Genomic DNA, 24180 nt, shown 5'->3' on the forward strand with positions numbered 1-24180 from the left:
TTACTGTATTTTTAGTGATAAACACTATAAAAGATTTTTTAAAAGACAATGGGTATTCAACCCTGTGATTTGCATTTTCTGTGTCTGAATGAGAACTGTAAGAAAGTTCTATTGTTTGTACTAGTTGACTTACCAGAAGGTGATTTAAAGGAATGGCATTCTTAAATTGAGAGACAAAGGTCAAAGACGAGCAATGCCTTAGCTGTTAAAACGTATATCATGAAGCACAAATCCTTAACAGCATACAGTGGCAGTCCGTGGGGAGTGAAGAGGAGTGCCTTTAGTTTGTATCTGTGACTTATTGCTATGACATGACACTATTACATTTTGGTTTTTAGCATTTTTAAAGAGGAAGTAATAGTTATGAGAGATGAAGAACTCAGAATTAAGTACTGTAGTTATACACAGAAGGGTAATTTGGTTTTGATGTATTGGCCTGAGCCTGTTAACTAATAATACCAAATTTTAAGTAGCATCTCACCAGTATGAAAAAGAGGTAGCATCATTATTAATGTCTAAACTATAGTGTGTTTCACACAGGATTATGGTAAAGGTCAGGCCATGTTTCTCTGAATTAAAAGCTATTCTGAGCTATCGCATTCCTAATCAACTCAGACCTAAAGGTGCATAGCTCAGTTATAATGAGGCACAATGAATTTAAATAAACTGCAAGATACTGTATAGTGATTTATATGTGCACTGTGGTATCCTTTTAACTCATTAGCAATGAATGATACTATGTGTTTGCAACTGTTTTTTGCTGTATAACTATTTTTTAATCACAATATTTCTTAGTAAAAGTGCCTTATGCTCCCATTTTCTTCTTGTATGTGTAAAGTAAAAGGCAAGGGGTGCTCCTGGCATGTACCCAAACATGAGTCACTGCAGAAAGAAACTGGCAAATATCTACTCAAATAAATTTCATAAATTAACAATTTGTAACTGTGCTCACATGTTTATGGTTTCGCAGTATAGAACTGCCATGGGAATTGAGAACAAGAAATGAAGGTTATACGTAGGTTTCTGAGTTATAGTTGAGACTTATCCTTGTAGAGGAATTTGAAAAAAAAATCATTGAAGACATTTGAGCATTTATTAAGAAACAAAAAGAAAACACCAAAATTTAGCCAGAAACTATTCTGCTTAATAATTCAACAGTCTTCTTTATCATCTTCCATCCTCTTGTGTATGTCCAGTAATTTTTGTGTAGAACGAATCCTTATAGTTTGCTCATATAACAAGTTTACGTAAACTACAGGGCTTTAATTTCATTTAATAAAGGCTTTTTATTTTCTTTATTCCTAGATTGAGAGAAAATCTTATGTGTGCAGGATCTAACATTTAAACATAAAAAAGGAGAGCAATAGTATTGATAAAATTCTATTGATGGGTTGCCCAGTTATATCCACTTTCTGTGGCAAAGGAGACTGGTTATACAACCTGAGAAATCTGTTTTTCCTAGTGCTTAAGAATCCTAATCAGATATTATATTTATCTTAAATTATATTCTCCCCACTTGAAATGTCCTCACTGTTCCTAAAATTGAGTTAATTTTAACCAGGCCTTTGTAATGAAACACAGTTTCTCTCTGGGGCTCAACTGCTTTTGACTTTCATTATCAATTACATATCCTTCTCATTCTTTTTCTCAGTGGGTTTCTGCCTCGTATACACTTGGCCTTGTACCTATTGATTCTGGAATAATGTCACAGATGCTGATAACTTCCTTAATATCTATTTTCCGTTCTTTCAGTAGTAGGGCTGAAGTTTTACCGAGCTAAATAGCCACCCTACAACAAACTACATTTCTCAGTCTCCCTTGAAGCTAAATATTGTGGGCCGAATCACATCCTCTCAAAATTTGTATAGCAAAATTCTAACCCCCGGTATCTCAGAAAGCGACTATATTTGGAGACTGGGTTTTTATAGAAGTAATTAAGGTTAAATAAAATCATTATTGTGGGCCCTAAGCCAATGTTCCTGGCTTCCTTATAAGAAAAGGAGACTAGGATATAGACACACACAGTGGAAGGCGGCCATCTTCAAGCCATAGAGAGAGGCCTCGGAAGAAACCAATGCTGTTGATACCTTGATCTAAGACATCTGCCTTCCATAATGGTGAGGAAGTAAATTCCTGTTGTTTCAGCACCCAGTCTGTGATACTTGGTTATAGCAGCCCCAGCAAAGTAACACAGTAGGAGTGACTGAATTGAGTTTGGGTTACTGGGGTATAAACAGAGGTGATGTTTACAGTTGCTAGGTCATTTCCTTAAAAGACAAGGTGGAGTATCTGGATTATCTCTTTTCTCACAGGCTAGAACTCGATGTGTTCCATGTGGACTTAGTTTTTATAGGCTTCTTAATTTTCTACATGTTCATTTCTGATCATGCTATGTGATGTGTGTGTGTATATATATATATATAATATATATATTTTAAATTTTTAAATTTTTTTTATTTTTTTGCAAAGATTGATGACTGTAATACATAAGTTTGGTGGAAATAATACCCACCCTTTCTATCTCCTACTAGTTGCCAGACATTTTGGATGATTTCTACTAACTTTAAAGCACTTTAATCAGTATGTAAGGCTCTTTACTTCTTGTTTTTGTAGTCAGAAAGTCCAGCTTTTTCTGCCCTAACTTTATATAATCTTGCGGCTCTTTTTTGGTAAGTTGCTCTGCATTGAATAGGCACGTTTTAATGTTTAAAACCTTGATTTGCAGCAAAGGGAAAGATGATGTCCCTTGAATGAAGTGGTGCATCAAATGCCACTAGTAGCCATTTGGAACTTCTTTCCATTGTGATTTACATGAACTAGCTGGTGAGCAAAGCAGGCTCACAAACGCGTGTTCAACTAGAGCACTGTTGGGAACTAAAAGATGGATATTTGCTCACTGTCTCTCAAAAAAAAGGATAAGTTTAGCTTGACTGAATGGTGGTAATTCCATCTCTCCATTCTTGTATTAAGTGATTAACCCACTGGAAGTCCGTGATCTGCTTTGAAGTCCCTAGCTTCAAAAGACTCCCCACATGAGACCTATTCACATAAACCTGAGTTTTTCTAAACAGAAAAAAAAAAAAAAACCCTACTTTTGCATTTTACTCATTTTTTTTTTCACTTGATGAAATGTCTTTGAGCCTCAGTAGGATTTTGAGATTACCATAATTTCTTCTCAGATGCACTACTGGGAGGGTAGAGCTTGAAGGTCCTGGCACATAGGGTTCTGTTCCTTGGAAATCAGGTAGGAAGGTGATTGGAAATTGCTGTTAGGGTTTTTCCCTTGTCCTGCCGTCAGGTTAACTCTCTCATCCGAAGAAACAAATTGAAATTGTAAAATTGTAAGGGGGTCTTAATGTACCAAAATAAACATCTTTCAATTTTGAACAGAAAATGCTAATTATTTCCTTTTTTTTGATTCTCTGAACCCTGGAGAGTGTAGTCTATTTGATAATTTTAGATTTAATTAAGTAATTGGGCATAGATCTCAGTGGAGAAGGGCAAATAAAATATTCTTGGCTTGAGTGATCACTTTAATAAAGTGAGTTTCTTCCTCTCCATTAACTTTCATTGAAAATAATTCATTTCAAATGAGAGTTGAAATCATCCTAGTCCTAAAACATCTCATAATTGAACACCCAACCAAAGAAAAAGAAAAAGAAAAAGAAATTAATACCGTAAGACAAAGAAAAAGATGAGGCCTAAATAACATGCAAGCATTTAACAGAAACCCAAAAAGTTTGAGCTTCTGATTCTGTGTATGTATTTACACTATAATTACCATCTGTATATACTATGTGCTGAATATTATAATATGCAGAAATAAAATTATGTGTAAGTTTTAGATTTCCTGGAACTGATCATCTATGGAGACATTTCTTTTATAAATATGTGTTCAGGTATGTTGTGGTTGAAAGAGTTCAAAATCTACCAGACTCTGAAAATATTTGGAGGCTACATTCATTCATTTGTTTAGCAAATATTCCCTGAACAAACACCACAATCTGACTGAGATGGCCTTAAGATTCCCCTCAGCTTGACTAAACCTCAGACAAGTTTCTTCCAGACTATAGATCCCTGGCCTCCTCCTGCTTAGAGCCTTTACTTTACGAAACTTTCAGCTGTAACTTTCTCTGCCTCCTTGATATTTAAATCGTCTCTTAGCCTCTTGCCAGTTTTCAACGCAAGAATGTCTTTCTTGAGGACCTGGCAGCCATCTCTTCAACATGAAATCATCAAGAAAGATAGCATCCCGATCTTCCAGTCTCTGTAGGTGGGTAGGAACCTAACTTTGGTAACTGCCAGTTAACAGATGCAATGACCTAATCACATTAACCATCCTCCTCTGTAACATCTTCCATACTTCTCCACTAGCTAGTCCAGGGCTTAAAGTCTTTCACACCTTTGTGTCAGTAGAATTGAATTCAGTCTGTTTCTCCTGTTGCAATAGTTTTGTTTTGTTTAGTTTTTTTAATCTCCCTTTCCTCCCAGTGCAATTTTTCTTTGACAATTCCAAATCCTACGTTAGCAGGAAATGTAAGACATCATTGGGATAGGTGTTCTTGTCCTCAAAGAGCTTACAGACTGTGAAAGTTGTAAGAATACAACTGGCTGTTAAGGCAACTTCAAGTACACATTGTAGATCCATGTAATTCACATTTGAGTTTATCTACAAATTGAGCCTTCCAGATGTCCTATAGAATGATGATGCTGATCTGAAAGTTTCTGGAACTGAGCCCACCCCAAGTTTACACTCCAAGTCAGGTTTACATGGAGGCAGAATAGAGGGGTTAATGGAAGGGTGATACAATGGTAGTTCACTTAGATAAACTTCACCAGGATTACTAGGTTATTGAAATATCATATGTAAACATGCTGCTTTGTATTGATCATTACTTTTCCTCTCATTTTCTTTACAAATATGATAAACTGCTAACATCTTAGTATGGAATAATACAGAAAATAGTTCTCCCATGGAACATGAGAGACCCCAGGTATCAAGGGAACTTTGGGAAGCTGGGATAGAGAGGAGTAGAGGGAGGAGAATTCCAAGACTGTAGTTCTTGGAAGATTTCTGTAGAACCATTAAAGTGCTGTTGAGGTCATATAATTCATACAAAACAGGTGCTCATAGAAATCAAATGCATTAACCTCATTTGTAAAAATAGAGAATGCCTATGGTGAAAAACATGTTAACTGATTTGGGGTCAGAACTAAAGTTTCTAAAAGTATGTGATTAATTGTGCTTCTTACCTTCATTTTTGCTTAGGTATAACCAGTTCTTGATGTCTATGGGAACAAATGTGTTTTGGCTCTTTCTAATGTAGACTACTAGGTATTTTTCTTTCTCTTCCTTTATTGGGGAACTTTGTCCAAAAGATAAGACCGCTGATTGACTCATGAGCAGGACCTGGGCACTCCAAGGCTCCTCACTCCCACCCCCTATCCTGAGAATGTGGGTTCTGCTCATCTTTTCTGCTCCCAGGGGCTGCTCCAAGGACATCACCTTGAGAAAGAGATGTGGTGTTGAGAACACCGACACTGTATACACGACTGAACAGTATAAACGGGTTTATAAACTTTTAAGATTTGGCAGGTGGTTGTAGGTATCTGTTTATCTTGCTGCCATCCAAGACAAGCCTTGTATGGAAGTTCCCTCTGGTGCTATTAAAATTGCCACCTACCAGTCTGGAGTGGCTTGCCTCTTTTTTCAGTCTCTCCTGCCCTGTGAGTTCAAAAGACAGGTAGCTTTAAATTATACCAGGGAAGCTCTGGACAATGTTGTGAACCAATATCCTCTCCTCTTTCTCCCGTGATCTCTATCCAACTTTTCTTCCAAAGTGAAATTTTGTGTGTGTTTGTGTGTGTTCATATGTATGTTTATTGTTTTTCCCATTTTACTAAGGTATGATTGACAAACTGTATTTAAAGGGTATAATATGATGATTTGATATATGTACACATTGGCAAAAGATTCCCATAACCTACTAAATTAATACATCCATCATCTCACATAGATAACTTTTTTCCTCTTTGGGTGAGAACGCAAAGTTCTAGTCTCTTAGCAATTTGTTTTATAAACTATAGTCTCTATGTTTTACATTAGACCCTCAGTCTTCCTTCATGTTATAACTGAATGTTTGTACCCTTTTATCAACCTTTCCCCTTTTCCCCCACCCCCCAGACCCTGGCATCTGCATTCTCTCTGTTTCTGTGAGTTCAACTTTATTTATTTATTTGCTTATTGAAGTTCTCTGTAGAAGTATAGTCTATAGAGTATTTGTCTTTGTCTGGCTTGTTTGCCCAAGTTTATCCATGTTGGCCACAAAGAGCAGTATTTCCCTCTTTTGTAAGGCTGAATAATATTTCATTGTGTGTGTGTGTTCCATTATGTGCATATATACCTCACATTTTGTATCACATTGTGTGTGTACATCGATCTATCTATCATCTATCTTTCTACGTCATATTTTCTTTATCCATTCATCCATTGATGGGCACTTAGGTTGTTTCCATATCTTGACTATTGTGAATAATGTTACAGTGAACATGAGAGTAACAGACATCTCTTTGAGATAATCATTTCCTTTCCTTTGGATATATACCCAGAAGTAGGATTGAGGGATCATATGGTAGTTCTATTTTTAATTTCTTGAGGAATTTCCATACTGTCCAGAAGTGAATTATTTTTAGAGTAATGTAAATATGTGGAATCTGAAGAAATACCATCTGATAGGAACATTAACCTAAGAAGGGATTTTGCATTTGCTGTATGTCAATCTAGAATGCTCTGCCCGCAGGCCTTCATATGGCTGCCTTCTTCTTTTCATTCACGTCTCAATTCACGTCACCTCTTTTGTGAGGCCTTCCCTAGTCACCAAAGATAAAGTAGCTGCCTCCTTATACCCTGCCAACTGTTCCAGATAGATTCTGTCCTCTTCGCTTCTTTTATATTCTTCAAAGCATCTATTACTAACAAGGATTATTCCTTCTTTAATTTATTTACTTCTTTATTAACTGTTTCCCTATTAGTAAATAAGCTTCATGGAATAATGGATATTGTCTGCATCATTCAGTGTTATTTCTGCAGTCCCTAAATTATGCCTGAAGCATAGTACACTTTCAATAATGAAGAAAACTTCATATTAAAATCATTTTTTGCCCTAAATATATGAACTCATCTCTCCCCTGGTTTGCCATTATTTGAATTCCATATTTTGTATTTTCACTAAAAAATTGCTCTTCTTCTTTTTCCAATTAAATCTTCTAATTCTAGTTGAGGAATAAATGTTTGTTTGCAATTGTGTTTATTTTCCATTTGTTTTTGTGACCTAGATTGTTGGAAAAATATATGGAAACTAGAATGTGTCTTATTATGAGCAATTTATTTCAAAAATATGAAGGTTATATAAGGAACAAGGCTTTATCAAAACTTAATTTGTAGGATGAAAGGAGTTGACAAGTTCTATCACCAACTCATATCTGCAATATAAAAAGCTGAGCCCCCATGAGAGGTCCTTCAAAGATGTACTTTCTGGTTTTGTTTACTACAATCACAGGCATTCTCTTTGCTTTGTTCTGTAGGTTGCTTAATATATCATTTGGTTCTCCATGTTTCTTTCTCCTGATATTTCTTTTATACTGTCAGATCCTGCCATGTCCATTCAAATCTAAAATTGTCTGAAACTATCTAAGTCACAACAAATCTGCTGTGTGAATAAAATCTTTATGGAGAGCTGTGAGGTTTCCAAGACACATGCATAATAGAAATTCAATATCACTTCATTTGAGTACAGGCAGAACCACCAATAGCTGCATTTCACAGAGGCCCACAAATCGTGCTCTGCAGAGAATGATTGCAACAGAATGCCTGTGTGCAGGAGCTTGCTAATGCCTGCCATCATCCGCTGGGGGAGTCACCTCAGGGCGGGGCTGGGCAGCACGCCTCCCAGTCACAATTTTATTAAAAGCTTCTAATAATCAGTTCTGATTTTTAACAGCATATTTCTCTCAGTAGAAAAATTAAATTCAAATAGGAAAAATGGCAGTCTGCACAAGCTGCTGTAAAATGGAGAATTTGGCAATCGCTTCTTTAACTTGAGTGCCAACAAAGCAGTTAACAACAACAATGAAAAGCTTATAAATACAAAGTTTAATGTTATCTGTTTTATGCTTAAAGTATTAATAAGAAGTAATTCTCCAGGGTAAGAATTAAGGTAGGAAGAATCTCTCAAGTGTTTGCAAGTATGTGCACAGAGAGTAAGAGAGACAGAGAGGTCCATTTGGAGGAGGATAAATATTAAGAAGTTTGCTGTCTCCTTTCTCCTTAGGAGAATTTCACTGTGATAAATGTTGCTCAAAAGAAGCAGGGGAAAAGTTAAAGTTAACGGGGACTCTTTTAGACCATCATGTGATTATCTTAGGTAGAGCCTGAACTCTAAGACTATGAATAATACAAAATTTAATATACTGAGTTATGTTTCCAGCAATATTTTCCATTTGAGGGGTATTTGTTCAACTGACATTTTTACTTAAAGCTTACATTATCAAAATAATTTAACATCTAAAATCTAAATTTAATATTTTAATGAACAACATATATAGTAGAAAATAATAGTCTAATTATACTCTTTGTTTATACCTCATTTTCCAAAGAGTTAACTGAACAAATAAAATGTACCTTATAAAATTCACAATTATTAAAATCAAATTAAAGGTCAAGAGTCTAAAATTATTATTACAATTGAACTTAGCACGTAAACCTTTCTATAATGCTTGATTTTTAAACTAGAAAACCTTTGGATGACTCTAGCACAACTTTTTTATGACTTCTAAAAGAAAAACAACTCATCATAATATATGGTTATAAAGTGGTAATTGATTAGAATCTTTAATTAAACATCCAAGACCAACTTTATCCACTGATTGCCTTGAGATAGTCACCGATTCTGTGAGATTTGAGTTACGTAGAATCAAGATGATTTTAGACAGATATGCATGCAGGGGAGAAATGTTCTTTTTTCCCTTATTAAAATGTAGTAAAAGTGTATGAACTTTTAGCTATAGATCAATAAGTTCTGAAGATCTAATATAAAACGTGGTAGCTATCGTTGGTGACACTGTATTACGTAATTGAATTTGTTAGAAGAACTTAAATGGTCTCACAAACACACAAATAAATGTGTGAGGTGTTAGATATGGTCATTAACTAGATGGGAGGATCCTTGCACGATGTATGTATATATCCAATCACCAATATGTACACTTTCCATATCTTACAGTTTTATCTGTCAGTTGTACCACAATAAAGCTGGGAAAAGTAAAACTTGACTGTGGAATAAAAAATAAATAAAATAAAAACCTAGCTACAGAATTGGACTAGAAAAAACTTCCCCCAAGCCTCTGAAACCATGATCGGGTAAACAGAGTATAAATGACTACCTCAGAAAACTGCTGCTGTTGTGTTAAGCTGATCTCTTCATTAAGGATTTAAAAGTGACAAAATCTAGGGGCACCTGGGTGGCACAGAGGTTGAGCATCTGCCTTCAGCTCAGGGCGTGATCCCGGTGTTATGGGATCGAGCCCCACATCAGGCTCCTCCGCTGGGAACCTGCTTCTTCCTCTCCCACTCCCCCTGCTTGTGTTCCCTCTCTCGCTGGCTGCCTCTATCTCTGTCAAATAAATAAATAAAATCTTTAAAAAAATGACAAAATCTAGAAGTGTAAAAGGAGGTCTTTTTAATTTATTATTATTATTACTACAAGGTGCACTACCAACTAATTTAATCCATTTAAAGTAAATGAACCATTAGAGGGAGGGTAAGTGCTTTTGGTCTCTGAATTTGTTAGGTCTCAATGAATTTTGGACCAAATCTGAAATTTTCATAAAGAAAAATTCTAAGAAACTACTAAACATGAAAAAATGTGATCCTAAACTGTACTGTTGAAGTAAAGTTTTATGAAAAAAAATGAAGAAAAATGCACGTGCCCTATTATGAAATATTTTAAAAATGTCAACTGTTATCATGACTCTAAATACATATGAAGTAAATTGTTGTATCATGCACAATAATTTATTCATCAGTATTTCTGAACATCTCTAGGGTAACAATAATCAATATTTGTGAGAACTCAGATGATTCTAACAGCTGCCACTTTTAGAACACGTACAATTTCCCAAACACTCAGAGGTGGTGTTGTATGGTGTTGAAGGCTGTTTACTTTTCAGTCAGAAGCTGCATTCAAATCTTGCTTCTGTCACTTACTAGTTGTGGGGATTATAGGGAAGGAAAAATTCTTTCTCTACTCTGCAAGGTTTTCCAGCTAAACAAAAATGTAAATTTATAGGAGACTGATTAAAGGAGAAAAACCCCCGAAGTGTTACTATGTGCTCACAGGGGCCCAGTACTGAAATTGAACCTAAAAAAATGACCAAGCTGACATTTTAAAATATTTTTTAGACAAAGAATAAATCTGTGAGGAATTCACAAAGAAAACTTAACTTTGAGAGCTTCAGTTGGTAAGGAATTCTAGACAGAATCTGGGCCATGGTAGTAAATGAGTAATAAGTAACAAGGGTTGTTTATACATCCTTCTTGGCTCTAAAATTTCCTGTCTCTGGTGATAAGGATGTCTCTTTACCTCCTGCTACAGGGAGGGTAGCTTTGACATGGGAGGTTTATTTTCTGCTGTCAGGAAGACAGAGGAGAAATTGTTGATAGAAGAAAATGACTCAAGTTGAGTACTCTCCTGCCCACACATATGAGGAATTCATGGTGATGTTGCCTTAAAACGCCTTATTTCTTGACTATGCTGAATAACACTAGACTATACTTAGTTTTGATCAGTACTCTGAAACTAGATTCACAGCTCAGTGAATTTATGATACTGATACACAAGCCAAAATATAATGTGAAAATGTAGATATTACTATTACTATATCTAATGTACTTGGAAAAGTGGTTATAGTCTTAGATATTTTATGACGTGTTATAATATGTGTTTTTAAACAATTAGGTGTGTGCATATAATCAGCAAATATATATAACAAATATGTGTATATATATGTGTATATATGTATATATATGCATGTATAAATATGTATATGTATGTGTATATAAAAATAACAAGTGTGTGTGTGTGTGTGTGTGTGTATATATATATATATATATATATAAAATCTCCCACAATTTATTTTTATTTTTTCTCTCCTATGTCACAAAGTTATCCTACAGCTTATATCTTCATATCATTGGTGTAAACTTTTCTTCCTGAGAGTAGAGTGGACAATAGGTTTTTGTCTTCAGTAGCCTTTCTTCTGTCAGATGGGACTCATCTCTTTCCTTTGGTAGATGGAACTGATTCCATGTGGTTCAGATGGGCTGGCCCTGCCCCTGGCTTCAGACTGATCTGCTGCTCAGACCTGCCCAATGAATGAACACTGCATTCTTCTGGCCACCCCCTTGATTGGTTTAGGACTGGGTATGTGACCCAAAGTGTGACATTCAAGACTCTAGAGCTTTTACTTGAACTATTTAGAGTACTATTAAGTCCAATAGAGTCACTGTTGACCATCTTTGTCATCACATGGGAAGAACCTGCTTGAAGCCAAGGAGAATAAAGCCAGAAAGGGATGGAGAGGAGTAAGTCTTGAGGACACTGACTCTTAGTTATGGTACTTTTTTTTTTTTTAGATTTATTTATTTATTTGATAGAGAGGGGAGGGGCAGGAGAGAAAGAGTGAGAGAATCTCAAGCAGACTCCAGGCTGAGTGTGGAGCCCCAGGCAGGCTTGATTTCCCAACCCTGAGATCATGACCTGAGCCAAAATCAAGAGACCTACGCTTGACCTTTAGCCCATTGAGCCACCCAGGTGCCCCAGGATTTTTTAGTTATGTAAATTGGTAAATTGATACCTTTCTTTCTTTGTTCAAGCCAATTGGATATTCTTTTATCTGCAAACAAAAGAATCCTGACGAAGAAGGAGTAATGGTTTTGGATTTTAAATAAACTTATTAATGAACCCTTAAAAAAAACTTGAATTCTCAATTAAAAGGTTAAATTTAATGTTTCACCTTAATTTTTTATCTGTAACTTTTGCCTTGATATTTCTCATGCCAATGATGACTTTTTAATTAAATGTAATTAAATGTTCACTGATACTCTTCTTTTTCTTCTTTCTTTTCTCTCTTTTTCTCACTCTTTTCATATATCAAATTTTGAAAATTAAAAAAATTAAGTCTCTTGAATAAAAAAAGTTATACTTTTCATTTTTATGATAGATTTTTAACAAGCTATATACTCAGGCAAAAAGAAAAAATAACTCTGGCAAAATATTGTTTTCATTAGTCTCTTTTTTAATTTTAATTTATTTGGTAATATGGGACTGGTGTTTATTTGTCCAATACAGCATTATTTTTCCAAAGCCCTGTAGTGATAGCAGCAAGTCTCAGGTTACTCTTACCTCTTGAGACAAAGTTCACTGCTAGCTACTTACATTTGCCTTTTGCAGACTCAGGAATTTAGGAATAGACTGAACTGTACCAAATAACCTGCAATTATTAACATTTAAACTATTCGAGTCCGCAATTTGACATTTAAGCGTTTTAAAAGCTTCCCAATTGTGATGTCATGCTCTTGATTTCTGTTGTATCTGTTGAAAATATTTTATTCACAAATGTCTGATTTTGTCTCTCGCTGTTAAAACAGAAAATAGTTGTAAACAGTCATCCCCCCCGAAAAAAGTCATTCCATGTTTTCTCTTGTGACTAAAGATATTTAATCTTTAAAAGATTGAATGCAGGTGTATTCCACTTTTAGAATATTAAAATTGCATATTTAATTACATAAAAATTAATTTATAATGTATTGAAGTCCAAATGAAATTCCTTAAGGATTTACTGAAATGGCAAGTTCTTTGAAGGATTAAAAATTTTATAGTAGTCTGCTTTATTTATTTTTCTCTATATATGCATAATAATTTTATCTGTTCTTCGGAAAAATAATAGATCAAAAGAGAAGTTTTGTTTTATTTAATATTCAAACAGAATTTCTTAAATGTTGATTGTGAACCAGGAAAATTTCTAAGCATTGTACTATCTGTTAAGGAACTCATAGTGTGGATGAAGGTACAGAGAAATAATATCAATGACAGAGGCCATGACATTTCTATACATACCAAGAAAAAAAATATAGTATCTGCTTCCAAGAAACTTAAAGTGTAGTTTGGGAAAGAATACATACAAACAATAAACAACAAAAACGATACCTGAGGTAACTTAGAAATACTGTTCTATAGTGTTGGCAATACTACAGGAAACCAGAAAAAGGAGATACCATTTTCAGTTGAGGAGAACACAATTAGTAAAATTTGGATATGCAGGTAGCAAATGGCAGAGTATTCCAAGTTGGGGAAAAGGTTTATTAAAAACCTCAGAGATGGGGGAACACAGAAGATATTTAAGGGAGTGTAGTTTTACTTGACTGGTACATAAAACAACTGGAAACTGAGGCGCATGGGTGGCTCATTTGGGTAAGTGTCTGCTTTCGGCTCAGGTCATGATCCAGGGTTCCTGGGATGGAGGGAGCCTCATATCAGGCTCCCTGCTCAGCAGGGAGTCTGTTTCTCCCTCTTCTTCTGCCCCTCCCCCCTGCTCATGCATGCATTCTCTCTCTCTCAAACAAATAAATAAAATCTTTAAAAGAAAAACAACTGGCAACTAGAATGTAAAGTTGGGGTGTTTCTGAGATGAGACATTGTGGAAAATTAATCAAAAAATTAATTTGGTGGTAGATACATAAATAGGAACAGAGAGGAATTGCCTAGAAAGAGGGTGTTTTCTTTGAAAAAATTATTATGGAAGTATTAAGGGAAGATAACAGGAAGTAAGACAGGGTAGTGTGAAAGGAATACAGGGAATTAATGGTGCAATTATTATGGTGTGAGAGTTTATGTCATTTTCTTTTGGTTAACTAAATGTGAAAGAGAAGTAGTGGAAATTACTTTCCAAGTCATGTCCAATATTACCAAGGTTAGTGTGTTAGGGAATGGTGGTTCTAACTTCATGTTCTTAAAAATTTCCAAAACTACCAACTATACTCTTAGGTTTAGATGCCCCTCGGCTACATAGGCCGTTTTCTCAGTGGGAAGTTATGGTATAAATGGGTCTAGATTAAAGTGCTACAATAAATATGAAATCATTTGGACAATAGAAACATATGTAAGTTGGTTCACATATGAAGAATTACATAGTGGGTTTATTTTACTACCTAAAGAATGATATTCTGAAAAAACAGTTTAGAGGAATATTACTCTTTCTTTGATGATAGTGGAAGTACAATTATTATACCAATATATAATTACAAATTAATGAAATATTAATGAATCATGAAATATTAATGTAGTTCTTAGAATTCTGTCACAGGAAAATATTTTTTAGCCTATTATGTGATATTTATTTTTTTTTATTGTGTGACATGATAATCATATAATTGTTATGAAAGAGTTGTTTCATTTTGAAGCAAGGAAGAGTTAAATCCTTAAAAACACTCTGGGATGAAATATCATAGATATTCTGATCACAAAAGAGTACTTTCCAACAAAACTTGAGGAATTCCTCTTGGGGCCTTTTTACACCCAAAGCAAAATTATTTTTCTCATTTGAATTTTTTTCTAATCTTTTTTTAACTCTCGAAAAGTTATCTAATGACTTTAATTTAAAAATGGTAACTTCCTATTGGTTTTTAATGATAATGTCAGTTTTAGAATAGTTCCTGGTTTCTTAAAAGAAGACAAAGGTTAATGAATACTGTAAGAGCCAAGTAAATGAGTTTTGCTAATTTTTTAACAAGTAGAGAGTTTCTGAACTGTAGAACATATATAGTGTGTGTGTGTGTGTGTGTGTGTGTGTGCTCTTGAAAGGCCACGTGTGTTTGGAGCTACTCCACATAATGAAGCAAGTAAGTGTTGTGGGATGTATATATAAACTAACTTTATGTTTATGTGACTCACACATGCATAGGTTTATTTCAAAGCGTGATTATTTGAATTTCAATTCACACATTGAAGATCTTTTCTTTTAAAAATATGTAATAAGATCCAATTCCAAGAAAAATCAACTTCTACATTCTTAAGGTTTACAATATCAAATATCCTCCAAAATGTTGAAAAATGCTCTGGGTAAATTTTGTCTTTGAATTAGGCTACCAACTGTTATGCTGAAACTATTACATAGCTATATCATATAGAATATGCTTTTTGTAAAGAATCACAGTCAAGTCTTGATTTTTTTCTCTGGGTTTAAGTCTTTGTTAGCCCTGATTAGATTATAAATATAAATTAGCCTCTGTCATCACCCTGGTTTCCACTAAGCAAGTTGACAGGTGAATGAGCATTGGCAGTGCCCTGGCCCTGAGTATAGAATTAAGAATGCAGTGGAGAGGAAAACTCAGAGAATATTTTTCCCAAACAAACAGTCTAGGTAGGTAGTGAGGACTAGAAGGGAGGAAGATGATTTGACAATGAGAGGAGTTCAGTTGAAGTACTTGACATTATAAAACAAGTCTCTCACACAGACTACTTTTTGGACAATTCTGAGTTTTTACAATGCGCCCAACTTTGTCATAGGTTTTTGGGGAATCATGGTGACCAAAGTTGACCAAGAAGGACTTACGTCTTTTTGAAGCGTGAAATGTGAACAGGTGTTTTACATCTAAGAGGAATAAGACAGGTCACCTTTCACGCTTAAGTACCATGGTGTGACAAATTCTTCTTTCTCCCAACAACCACATGAAAAAGGTACACTGATCCCAATTCATAGATGAGAAAAGAGCCTGAAAAACATAAGTAATTGTTCAAAGACATATAATTAGTAAGTGATAGACTTGGATTTAAGCATACCAGTCAGATTCAAAATGCTGATTTCCTTTTCACTGCAGCACACATGCCTCTAGAAGTTTGTGGAACGGTCTGAACATATGTAAGCAAAATTGCTGGGAACATGGGCTTTGGAGGGGCGATCTTTTTGTGACATTGAACTTTGCGACTTAGATCTGTGACCTTAGACTGGCTCCTTAAAATTGTTAACCTTAGCGGAGTAATCATATACCTGCCTAATCAGATTTTTTTGAATATAAGGATAATAAATATAAAACATTTAGCACAGCGCCTGGGATATAATAAACATTAAAATATACTATCTCTTATTATCATGATCACTATTATTATTTATGATATTTTATTATTCTTCCATGATGAGAAAAGCTATTTGCCCTTTTACAATTTGAACCTAGAATGAAGGACCATGGCTTAAAAGGGCAAGAAAGAATTTAAGTATAGATTTAGAGATAGAAAATTTGAGAGATTCAAGGTATATAAAAGCTGTATTACTGGTTTCAACACTATTTTAAAAATTTAACTGGATTCTCACTACATACATGGATCATTTTGCTGTTAACTTAAATATTTAAATTAGATGTATATTTTCCATTCTTGAGTTTTTTTCATGTGAGACAAAGCAAGTACATTTAATGATAGCATCATTAAAAACACAGCATATTTAATTGAAAACATAAATGAGTTATTTATAATATTTGCATAAATACATTTGTACCATATACATTCTCCTTTTTTAAGTTTTAAGTAATGCTGTATTGCAATTGCATATTAACCTTACAATTATACACAAGCCATGCAATTAAATGCTCACTTAAAATTAGCAATTATAAACTTTCCTGCATATATAGTAGCTCCTAAAGAATGTAATGCACTTGCAGTAATATCTACTATATTGTGTGTTGGTTTTCTGCTGTTCAGCAAAGGGATAGAGTGGGGAAATAATTTCACACTGCATATAATGCATCTGATATGAAGGAAACTTGAAAATTATTTAGTTACAGATTTCTCTGACCAGGCTTGCAAAGTGGCATATATTATGTTAATGGGCAAGCATTTGAAAATGAATTTGAATATTAAATGCACTAAGTTTGGGTTCTGACATGAAGGAAGGCATAGTTGATACACAATTTACAAACAGGTTCTTGTTAACTCTTTCATTGCTTGGGCTCACAGTCATGCTTTATGTTTAAAAATTGTTCAGTCTTATAATTTTTTCATCGCTGAAAATTGCCTAATATTGAAATATAACTATTAGACTATATAAATGAAGTTCTGTTAGAGTATTAGATTTTTAGCCATATCCTATGTTCAGTTGTGCTCCTTGCTCAATGAAAAATAGTTGCTTATTCATTGAAAGTTATAAGTAGGAAAGAAATGAGCAACATCAATCACTGTATTAATGGTATACTATATTTTCTAGCTTTCATTTGTAAAGTAACACATTTGAGTTGGCATATATTGGAAAGTATGCTACCAAGCCACCATTGTATATTCAACCAAAATATCTTGTTTTCAAGTCAAAGCAGAGGTCACAAATTTACTATTGGATTCATTGTGTTTAAATTTACAGAAAAAGAATAGTTAATAACAAACCTTCCCACCAAAGCATATTTTTATTGAAAGAGCAAAACATTACAGTACACCGGATGTTTTAGGTCATTTATTTTGTTTTTGCTCTGGGTCATTTTACAAAAGCACTTCTGCTCTCTAGCGTTAAAATGAGAGTCACTCTACTCCCCAGATATTACCCAGCAGCACTTGGGGGCTCTTAATGATTAATACCATCACCGTCCAGCCACAAACCTTTCTGCTGCAGATAATGCCAGGCAGCAAGTGCGCTTGACACTTTTAATGTATAATTAAGTAGGAAAAGTCAGCACTCAGTATGCAAATTTTTCAAAATGATAAATGATGCCATACAGCAGTAGGGATTGATTTGGTGTAAATGAAACTAATTAAGGAAATGTCAAACATAATTAATAAAACAGGTTTAAGCTGCAAAACATTGTCAATTGAATGAATGAGGAGGCATTGGCTCCCATTGTTTCTGCTTTATTTAGGGCTTGTGTTTAGCTTGTACTCTGTTCCTGAATGCACTTTTGCTACCTCACACCCTCCACTACCAATTCCCAGAGAGGGGGAAAATAAATTTGCTTGTCTCTCCACTGACTGCAGAAATTAATTGCAGAAATCTTGTCCCATCCAAGTGTTACATTCACTCACAGGACATTAACATAACTAATTTGAAAGAGCCCAAATGACTGCATAATAGAGCACTGTCAGTATGCCTGACAGTCTTTGGTCATACCAAATTAGCTTGGTTTTCTAATTGAAATTTTTTTCCTTGGACTCTTTTTATAATTTTTTCCTCAGCTATTCATTTTTGATAAGAACAAAGGTTTTATAATTTACAAAAGAGTGCTTGACCTATAATTACTAGGAGGAAATTAGGGGAGGTAGAAAAGTCAGATTTAGTCCTGGTAATGATGCTAGAGACCTTGCTCCCTCTAGGGAGCCTGAAGAATAATGGAATCTTCTATTTTTACGGGCGACCTGTGCACTGGTGCTGACTCTAACTGTGAATCCACTTTACTTTGCAGATCACTTGCTTAACACTAAAAGTGCCAGCAGAATGGCAGGCCATTACTTCAAATGTCATTCAAACCAGTGCCATTTCCACATGCCCTTCCTGCTCAAAGAGTGAATGGAAGAACATCTGCCAGTTCTCTTATTGTGCCCTTGTAAATCTTCCATGCAGAGTTTTATGCAACTTAATTTGTGAACCCTTTGGGTAAATAAGGGTGGGAGGGGGGAAGGGTTTTGTCAAGAGTAGGCAATTTAGGGTGTGCTAAAATGATTTATTTGAGAAGAGATCCAGTGGTTCTTGATTTTAAAATCAGGTCACCTGCATGCTATGATGCCTTCTTATACCCAATAATGGTTTTCAAAGGTCTGGTAATACTAGATCCTCCATTTGGAGATCTTTTCTCAAAAGGATGGTTTTCCTTTTAAGTATGTCATAATATGAAATAAAAATGGAATCAGTCCATTCTTTTTACACTTTAAATAGTGAGCTATATACTCAGTATAATACTGTAGATTAATTGGGGGAATCGTATGGAACTGAAGGTAGAGATTGCACAAGAAGACAGGTGGGATATACACACTTTTCTTAATCCATGAAGTTTCTACTGAGTTGCTAGGTAGACATACAAGTGCAGAGACATGGTTTTATTTGCTTACAGTCTTACTTCTATACAATCCTCTATTTTTATAGCTGCTTCTTTAATTGGGATTTAGAAATATAAGCACAGTTTATTTATATCCTATAGCGATTGTTAAGATTCTTGACTTTGAACTCCCTAAGTCTTTTGGGGCTTATTTCTAGATACTATCCAATATATTCTCTCTAGTTATTGGATATTACACACATAATTATCTGATAATTTTATGGCATTGATTGGTAGCATTGTTCTTCACCAGGATATGTGTCTTGGGGTCTCTCCTAATGTCTACTGTGTTGCGTGCAACTGAAAGGATGGATGGGTTGCTATTTTATACTTCACCTTCGAGTGGAATGGGTTGTGATTAATCAAATAGGGTTCAAAAGAAATCACTATTACTTCAACTCAGATCACAAATAAATACCTGAGCTTTATCTTATCCAACATATACATCAGTAGTTTGGAAGGACTTTTTCTGATGCAAAATGCGTATGACCTAATTCTAATACTCCCTCCCAAATTACACAATATAAATTAAGGAGTTTATTGTCTCATAAAAATGAAAAATTTGGGTTCAGTTTTCCAGAATAATAGTTGTTAGATATAACTAAAGTGGTTAAATAATGTCCTCAAGATCAGGTATTTCTCTTTCTTTCTCATTCTCCTATTTGCTCTGTTTTCCTTTGTGTTGATTTCATCTCCATATTGGGGGTTCCAATAGTTCCCTGATTCAGATTACATCAACCAGAACAGTTCAGTGCAATGAGAGATAGCTGTTTTCCAGGAACTCTAAAGCTGTCCCAGAATTAGCCCTGGTTGAACCACCAAAAGCAAAGTACTCATCCTGGAATCCATCACTAGCACCAGGCTTACAGAATACTTTGATTGTCCAGTCTTGAACTCTACACCTACCCTAAAACAACCCCATCCAAAACCAAATGAACTGAAAGCGGGGAAGAGAGGTTCCCTGAAAGTACTTTTATGAAAGGACGGAAACACTGAGAAAATATTGGCAAAAGCCATGGATATGCCTTTCAAGAGTATGCAATACAGTTTCTAACAGCAGGACGTATACTCAGTATGAACTTCTTATTCACTACTGGTTGTTGCTAACTTAATGAAAACATTAAAGTTTTCTATGAGTGAAAGATTCCTTTATGATTGTGATCAATTCCTTTAATAGAGGATATCAACAAAAATAATGTTAATATTTTGGTTGTTATGCTTTGGTATTTATAACTGAGCAAAGGGAAACTTTTTTTGACTTTTAGTTTTGAAATAATTTAGATTTATAGAAGAGTTGCAAAGAAGCCCTGAGAATTCACTATACCCTTCGCAAATCATCCCCAAATCTTCACAACTTATATAATCATGGTATATTTAGCAAAACTAAGAAATTAACATTGATACGATGATATTAACCAAACTATAGAGTTTGTGTGTGTGTGTGTGTGTGTGTGTGTTTAACCAGTTTCCTTCAGTGGTTTTACATTCCCCACATTTAATGCAGAATATCACATTGCACTTAGCCTTCACGTCTCTATAGTCCTGTCCAGTTGGTGACAGTCCCTCAGTCTTTTCTTGTCTTCCATGACCTTGACGCTTTTGAAGAGTACTGGTCAGTATTTTATAGCCATTTGGGTTTGTCTGATGTTTTCTCATGATTAGATTGAGGTTATGAATTATTGGAAAGTATACCACAGACGTGATGTGTCCTTTTCACTGCAGCATATCAAAGCACCCAATATCAGCATGATTTATTATTGGTGTTGCTAACCATGTTCACTTGGTTAAAGTGCTGTCTGCTAGGTTTCTCCAGCATAAAATTATGATTTTTACCTTCGCATATTCTATTTGTTGTGAGTCGCTAAATCTAGCTCATACTCCAGAGGAGGAGAATTAAGCTCCATCTCCTTCAGGGAGGAGTAACAAAGGATTTGGAAATATGCGTTAAAACCATTATAGTAACATAAATATTTTGGGAAGATACCTAGAGGACATGAGACTTTCCTGGTCCTTCTTAATGTTTCGCCAACTGAAAATTTTAGTATTCATCAGGGAATATTGCCTATAGCTGTTATTACTGTGGTGATCTAGTGGTGATATTATGATTTTCTCATTCTTTTTATGTTATTTCCAGTACTACTGTAAGAAAAATGTTCTTCTGCATTTATTTACTCAAATATTTATTATATCAGTCTGATAAAGAAAAGTAGATTTGGAGGAATTATATGCCTTGATTTAAGACTTAATATAAAGCTGCAGTGATCAAGACAGCATGACACTGGATGAAAGGAACAGAAAAAAAAAATGAACTTCAGCCTAAACCTCACGCCTCACATACAAAAATTCACTCAAAGTGGATTATAGCACTAAATGTAAAACATAAAACTATAAAACTTTTAGAGAAAAGTGTAAGAGGAAATCTATGTGGCCAGGTGGTAGACAGAGAAGTCTTAAATATGGCACTGAAAGCATGATCCATAAGAGAAAAAGAAAAGATAAATTTCCCTTTATCAAAATTTAAAAGCTTGCTCTGTGAAAGAGACTTCAAGAAAATGAAAACAAACTATAGACTGGGTAAAAATATTTGCAAATTAGATATTCCACAAAATGAAATGTTTTCAGAATATATGAAGATCCCTTAAAATTCCACAATCAGAAAACAAACAGTACATTTAAAATTGGTCAAATGATTTGAACAGACAAAAAGAGATACAGTTGGCCAAAAGGTACATGAGAATATATGCGACCTTGTTAGCCTTTAGGAAAATGCAAGTTAAAATCATAAGATGCCACTACACACATATATTAGAATGACTAAATTAAAAAAGAAATACTATATTAAGGGCTGTCAACATGCAGGCGAAATGGAGATCATAAATTGTTAGTGGGAATGCAAAATGGTATAGCGAGCCACTCTGAAAACATTTTGGCAGTATTTTTTTTTTTTTTTTACAAAGTTACAGATAGACTTACCATATGACCCAGCAATCCCACTCCTGGGTATTTAGCCTTGAGAATTGAAAACCAATGTTACACAGATATCTCTACGAAAATATTTAGAGCAGCTCTATTCATATTTGCAAAAAACAAAACAAAAAAACAGGTGGAATGAACCCGGATGTCCTTCAGTGGGTGAATGGATAAATAAACCGTGCATATCTATACAACAGGATACTAATCAGAAACAAAAAAGAGCAAACTGTTGATACATGCAAGAAATTAAGCAGAGTGAGAAAAGCCAGTTTTAGGTTATATACTGTATGATTCCATTTGCATGACATTTGAAAAGAAAACAAAAAAAACCCCCACCTATATAGAACAGGTGAGTGATTGACTGATATAGGGTCAGGGGAGGGAGGGACCATAAAATGCTAGCATAAGAATGTTCTGTGGTGTGATGGAACTGTTCTGTATCTTGATTGTGGTGGTGGTTACACAAATCCATACATATGTCAAAAGTTACTGAACTGTATATCAAGAGAAAAAGTCAATACTATTGCATAAAAATTCTAAGTATGAACATAAAAAAATAAAATCAATACAGACTCAAGGATAATTATCTCATTCTTTTTTAAAACCCAATTATTGTTATTTATTTATTTTTACTCAAATGGCTTCAGCTGTGACTACTGGGATCTCTTTCAGAGCTCCCTGTGTAAATATGGTTTTTATTGGCCTTGTTTTATGAAAATTTCATCAATGAGAGTCTAACCTTAACTGAAAGGTCAGGAGAGGCAATTAATTGTATAATTGTTCATAGGAAAATGATTAAATTCTTCTGATTATTCTGTACTATTAGAGATAACATCTGGTTGGTCCAGATTAGTTTGTAATAGATTACTTCTTATGATAGACATTCTTGCCAATTTGTGAGTTCCTACTTTGCAACATTTAATTCCTATTTTCCATTTCAAGATATTGATTTATACAGTTTTCTACTTAAACCTCACAAGACTGTCTTTTAACTGACTTTTCCTCAGCTAGTACACTGAGTAGGTGAATGCTTATTTGAAATCCAAAGAAATATATTACTCACAATTACTTAACATTAATTGATGAATTTATGAAAAGCAGAAAATGTCTTTGTATTTTCTAGAAGGGATTGATACCAATATTTTAAAGCATAATTAGGGACTACATAATTAATTTGGTTAGCATTAATTTTGGTAAGTAAAATCATTATTTCCTTTACATAGTGGAATACTAAATGGTGTACTTACTAAACAATTATGCTACAAAGTAATATTTATAAATAAAACATTTAATATAATTTGACAGGAATTATTTGATAGAATATTTTAAAAAGAATAATAAAAATTCCAAGCCCTTACAGAGTGTGCTTTTGGGACAATATCCTCTTGGAAATAGTGTAAACAATTCTAGGTATAATCAAAATGCATTTCAGACTTGCAAATAGATTTCCCTTTTTAAAAAAATGTAAGTTAATCCTTGTTTAATACCTATCATTTTTTCCTAAGAAGAAATAAAGAAAAAACGTGAGTATATATGAAGGAAAGTGTGTGTGAGAGAGAGAGAGACAGAGACAGAGATACAGAGAATATACTGGCCCTTTTATAGTGGACTTGTATGGTCTTAATTTCATATAGCTTCTGGGCATTTGGAAGGGTTGTTATTTGTGGGATAAAACCATTGTATGGTTGCTACAGGCTATGGACAAAACAAACAAATAGTTTAAGTGAAGTGGATAACAACAGATTGACTCTAAGGAGGGCAGAAAATTACAGAGGCAGAGCTCCATTTTCCATACAATTATGAATGTGTATTAATGTCTTGATGCTTTGATTATCCATTAGAAACACTAGTAGTAACAGCTGGGACAAGTCAAAATAGTATCAGCATCACGTGAGTCACTACTTTCACTTTCCCTTCTCCTTAGTATTGCCATCTTAATCCAACGAGAGATTGTTTAGTGCTCTGTGGAAATTGTTTATTTCTCCTAATGATTTGGCATGAATCATTACCTAAAATACCCAGTTATTGGTTTCCTTTCAACCCAATCTTGTCAACTTAAAATAAAGCCCAAGAAACGTTTGTCT

At 34.5% G+C, this 24180-nt stretch overlaps 1 long non-coding RNA gene across 1 annotated transcript in view; it reads left to right on the forward strand.

Annotated features, from left to right (window-relative positions):
• The window catches only part of LOC105240483, a 318511-nt gene that overhangs the window by 92265 nt on the left and 202066 nt on the right, over positions 1–24180 (forward strand). The window lies entirely within an intron of this gene.

The sequence above is a fragment of the Ailuropoda melanoleuca genome, chromosome 3 (genome assembly GCF_002007445.2).
Source record: "Ailuropoda melanoleuca isolate Jingjing chromosome 3, ASM200744v2, whole genome shotgun sequence".
Classification (NCBI taxonomy): Eukaryota; Metazoa; Chordata; class Mammalia; order Carnivora; family Ursidae; genus Ailuropoda; species Ailuropoda melanoleuca.